The sequence below is a fragment of the Pelmatolapia mariae genome, linkage group LG6 (genome assembly GCF_036321145.2).
Source record: "Pelmatolapia mariae isolate MD_Pm_ZW linkage group LG6, Pm_UMD_F_2, whole genome shotgun sequence".
NCBI classification, from domain to species: Eukaryota; Metazoa; Chordata; class Actinopteri; order Cichliformes; family Cichlidae; genus Pelmatolapia; species Pelmatolapia mariae.
This window is the reverse complement of record NC_086232.1, coordinates 6,644,409-6,649,470: the sequence shown is the minus strand read 5'-3', so window position 1 is coordinate 6,649,470 and position 5,062 is coordinate 6,644,409. Positions and strand designations below refer to the sequence as shown.

The window sequence follows — 5,062 nt, the reverse complement described above, 5'->3', positions numbered from 1 at the left end:
GCCCCTGGTGTGGTGTTCATGGCCTACGCCAGAGCGACAGGCCCACAGCAAGCAGCACAGGCTCTGGTGTGGTGTCCATAGCTCAGCCAGCAGCACAGCTCCTGTTGTGGTGTAGTTGGCCTCAGCCAGCAGCACAGGTCCTGGTGTGGTGTAGTTGGCCTCAGCCAGAGCCACAGGCACTGGTGTGGTGTCCATAGCCTCAGCCAGAAGCACAGGCCTTGGTGTGGTGTCCATGGCCTCAGCCAGTAGCACAGGCCCTGGTGTGGTGTAGGTAGCCTAAGCTGGCTGCACAGGTCCACAGCCAGCAGCACAAGCCCTGGTGTGGTGTACATGGCCTCAGCTAGAGGCACAGGCCCTGGTGTGGTGTAGATATGTCTCAGCCAGAGACACAGGCCCATGTGTGGTGTAGTTGGCCTCAGCCAGCAGCACAGGCCCTGGTGTGGTGTCCATATACTCAGCCAGCAGCACAGGTCCTGTGTGGTGTAGATGGCCTCAGCCAGAGCCACAGGCCCTGGTGTGGTGTAGTTGGCCTCAGCCAGCAGCAAAGGCCCTGGTGTGGTGTCTATAGCCTCAGCCAGCAGCACAGGTCCTGTGTGGTGTAGGTGGCCTCAGCCAGAAGCACAGGACCTGGTGTGATGAACATTGCCTCATCCAGCAGCACAGTCCTTGGTGTGTTGTAGACGGCCTCAGCCAGAGCCACAGGCCCTGGTGTGGTGTACATGGCCTCAGACAAAGCCACAGGCCCTGGTGAGGTGTCCATGGCCTCAGCAAGAAGCACAGGCCCTGGTGTGATGCAGACGGCATCAGCCAGAGCCTCTGGCCCTGGTTTGGTGTAGATAGCCTAAACCGGCTGCAAAGGTCCACAGCCAGAAGCACAGGCCCTGGTGTGGTGTAGTTGGCCTCAGCCAGAAGCACAGGCCCTGGTGTGGTGTAGCTGACGTCAGCCAGAGCCACAGGCCCTGGGGTGGTGTCCATAGCCTCATCCAGCAGCACAGCCCTTGGTGTGTTGTAGACGGCCTCTTCCAGGGCCACAGGCCCAGTTGTGGTGTAGGTTGCCTCAGCCAGCAGCGCAAGACCTGTGTGGTGTACATGGCCTCAGCCAGCAGCACAGGCCCTGGTGTGGTGTAGGTGGCCTAAGCTGGCTTCACAGATCCACCGCCAGCAGCACAGGCCCTGGTGTGGTGTAGTTGGCCTCAGCTAGCAGCACAGGCCCTGGTGTGGTGTCCATAGCCTCATCCAGGAGCACAGTCCTTGGTGTGTTGTAGACGGCCTCAGACAGTGCGACAGGCCCTGGTGAGGTGTCCATGGACTCAGCAAGAACCACAGGCCCTGGTGTGATGTAGACGGCCTCAGCCAGAGCCTCTGGCCGTGGTTTGGTGTAGATAGCCTAGACCGGCTGCACAGGTCCACAGCCAGAAGCACAGGCCCTGGTGTGGTGAAGTTGGCCTCAGCCAGAAGCACAGGCCCTGGTGTGGTGTAGCTGACATCAGCCAGAGCCACAGGCCCTGGTGTGGTGTCCATAGCCTCATCCAGCAGCACAGCCCTTGGTGTGTTGTAGATGGCCGCTTCCAGCGCCACAGGCCCAGTTGTGGTGTAGTTGCCTCAGCCAGCAGCGCAGTACTTGTGTGGTGTACATGGCCTCAACCAGAGCCACAGGCCCTGTGTGGTGTACATGGCCTCAGCCAGAGTCAAAGGACCTGGTGTGGTGTAGATGGCCTCAACCAGCAGCACAGGCCCTGGTGTGGTGTAGGTGGCCTAAGCCGGCTGCACAGGTCCTGTGTGATGTAGTTTGCCTCAGCCAGTAGCACAGGCCCAGGGGTGATGAACATGGCCTCATCCAGCAGCACAGCCCTTGGTGTGTTGTAGACGGCCTCATCCAGAGCCACAGGCTCTGTGTGGTGTACATGGCCTCAGCCAGCAGCACAGGCCTTGGTGTGGTGTCCATGGCCTCAGCCAGTAGCACAGGCCCTGGTGTGATGTAGACGGGCTCAGCCAGAGCCACAGGCCATGGTGTGGTGTAGGTGGCCTAAGCTGGCTGCACAGGTCCACAGCCAGCAGCACAGGCCCTGGTGTGGTGTACATGGCCTCAGCCAGAAACACTGGCCCTGGTGTGGTGTAGATGGCCTCAGACAGAAGCACAGTCCCTTGTTTGGTGTAGTTGGCCTCAGCCAGCACCACAGGCCTTGGTGTGGTGTCCATAGCCTCAGCCAGCAGCACAGGACCTGGTGTGATGAACATTGCCTCATCCAGCAGCACAGTCCTTGGTGTGTTGTAGACGACCTCATCCAGAGCCACAGGCCCTGGTGTGGTGTACATGGCCTCAGACAAAGCCACAGGCCCTGGTGAGCTGTCCATGGCCTCAGCCAGAGCCACAGGCCTTGGTGTTGTGTAGGTGGCCTAAGCTGGCTGCACAGGTCCACATCCGGAAGCACAGGCCCTGGTTTGTTGTAGATTGCCTCAGCCAGAGCCACAGACCCTGGTGTGGTGTTCATGGCCTACGCCAGAGCGACAGGCCCACAGCAAGCAGCACAGGCTCTGGTGTGGTGTCCATAGCTCAGCCAGCAGCACAGCTCCTGTTGTGGTGTAGTTGGCCTCAGCCAGCAGCACAGGTCCTGGTGTGGTGTAGTTGGCCTCAGCCAGAGCCACAGGCACTGGTGTGGTGTCCATAGCCTCAGCCAGAAGCACAGGCCTTGGTGTGGTGTCCATGGCCTCAGCCAGTAGCACAGGCCCTGGTGTGGTGTAGGTAGCCTAAGCTGGCTGCACAGGTCCACAGCCAGCAGCACAAGCCCTGGTGTGGTGTACATGGCCTCAGCTAGAGGCACAGGCCCTGGTGTGGTGTAGATTTGTCTCAGCCAGAGACACAGGCCCATGTGTGGTGTAGTTGGCCTCATCCAGCAGCACAGGCCCTGGTGTGGTGTCCATATACTCAGCCAGCAGCACAGGTCCTGTGTGGTGTAGATGGCCTCAGCCAGAGCCACAGGCCCTGGTGTGGTGTAGTTGGCCTCAGCCAGCAGCACAGGCCCTGGTGTGGTGTCCATGGCCTCAGCCAGAAGCACTAGCCCTGGTTGGAAGTAGATGGCCTCAGACAGATCCACAGGCCCTGGTGTGGTGTAGTTGGCCTCAACCAGCAGCACAGGCCCTGGGGTGATGAACATGGCCTACGCCAGAGCGACAGGCCCACAGCAAGCAGCACAGGCTCTGGTGTGGTGTCCATAGCTCAGCCAGCAGCACAGCTCCTGTTGTGGTGTAGTTGGCCTCAGCCAGCAGCACAGGTCCTGGTGTGGTGTAGTTGGCCTCAGCCAGAGCCACAGGCACTGGTGTGGTGTCCATAGCCTCAGCCAGAAGCACAGGCCTTGGTGTGGTGTCCATGGCCTCAGCCAGTAGCACAGGCCCTGGTGTGGTGTAGGTAGCCTAAGCTGGCTGCACAGGTCCACAGCCAGCAGCACAAGCCCTGGTGTGGTGTACATGGCCTCAGCTAGAGGCACAGGCCCTGGTGTGGTGTAGATTTGTCTCAGCCAGAGACACAGGCCCATGTGTGGTGTAGTTGGCCTCATCCAGCAGCACAGGCCCTGGTGTGGTGTCCATATACTCAGCCAGCAGCACAGGTCCTGTGTGGTGTAGATGGCCTCAGCCAGAGCCACAGGCCCTGGTGTGGTGTAGTTGGCCTCAGCCAGCAGCACAGGCCCTGGTGTGGTGTCCATGGCCTCAGCCAGAAGCACTAGCCCTGGTTGGAAGTAGATGGCCTCAGACAGATCCACAGGCCCTGGTGTGGTGTAGTTGGCCTCAACCAGCAGCACAGGCCCTGGGGTGATGAACATGGCCTCATCCAGAGCCAAAGGCCCTGGGGTGGTGTCCATAGCCTTAGCCAGCAGCACAGGTCCTGGTGTGGTGTCCATAGCCTCAGCCAGCAGCACAGGTCCTGTGTGGTGTAGATGGCCTCAGACAGAGCCACAGGCCTTGGTGTGTTGTAGACGGCCTCATCAGGAGCCACAGGCCCTGTGTGGTGTAGGTTGCCCCAGCCAGCAGCACTGGCCCTGTGTGGTGTACATGGCCTCAGCCAGTAGCACAGGCCCTGGTGTGATGTAACCTGCTTCAGCCAGGGCCAGAGGCCATGGTGTGGTGTAGGTGGCCTAAGCTGGCTTCTCAGGTCCACAGCCAGCAGTACAGTGCCTGGTGTGGTGTACATGGCCTCAGCCAGAAGCACTGGCTGTGGTGTGGTGTAGCTGGCCTCAGCCAGAGCCACAGGCCCTGGTGTGGTGTTCATGGCCTCAGCCAGAGCCAAATGCCCTGGTGTGGTGTCCATAACTTCAGCCAGCAGCACAGGTCTTGGTGTGGTGTCCATGGCCTCAGCCAGTAGCACAGGCCCTGGTGTGATGTAGACGGCCTCAGCCAGAGCCACAGGCCCTGGTGTGGTGTAGGTGGCCTAAGCTGGCTGCACAGGTCCACAGCCAGAAGCACAGGCCCTGGTGTAATGTAGATGACCTATGTTAGCAGAATAGGCCTCGGTGTGGTGCGGATGGACTCACACAGCAGCACAAGACATTGCTGAAAACAGCCAAAAGGTATGTCGTTAATGTGGCATTATTAATGGACCGCTGCTTTGGGTCTTTCAACACCCTCCTTCTCTGGATCAAAACCAGCTCAGTGACATGAAAAGTAAATGCTTACAGCACCTGGTATTCCCATGCAGTCTCCCATTCAAGTACTAACCAAGCCCAACCGTGCTTAGCTTCCGAGATCAGACGAGATCGGGCGTTGCCAAGGCGGTATGGCCGTAAGTTGCTGGCTCCAGCACAAAGCGTCAATTTATGGTATCAAGTAGTGAGGTGCCCAGTACTCAAAGTTATGAACACAAGCCTCCAATTTAACTACACTGTTAACGGTAACTGCATGCTTGCCTAATAACCTAACCAAAGGACTCATTTTAGCGTTTGACCAGCCCCACAACCCTTGGTGTGTTGTAGACGGCCTCAGCCAGATCCACAGGACCTGGTGTGGTGTAGTTGGCCTCAGCCAGAGCCACAGGCACTGGTGTGGTGTCCATAGCCTCAGCCAGAAGCAC

The 5,062-nt window shown here is 59.1% G+C and overlaps 1 non-coding gene across 1 annotated transcript; it reads right to left on the bottom strand.

Annotated features, from left to right (window-relative positions):
• Window positions 1-4,661: 4,661 nt before the first annotated feature.
• Window positions 4,662-4,780, bottom strand: LOC134629976 (5S ribosomal RNA). The gene has a single exon (XR_010094118.1). It is a non-coding gene; the product is annotated as a 5S ribosomal RNA (ribosomal RNA).
• Window positions 4,781-5,062: the final 282 nt, after the last annotated feature.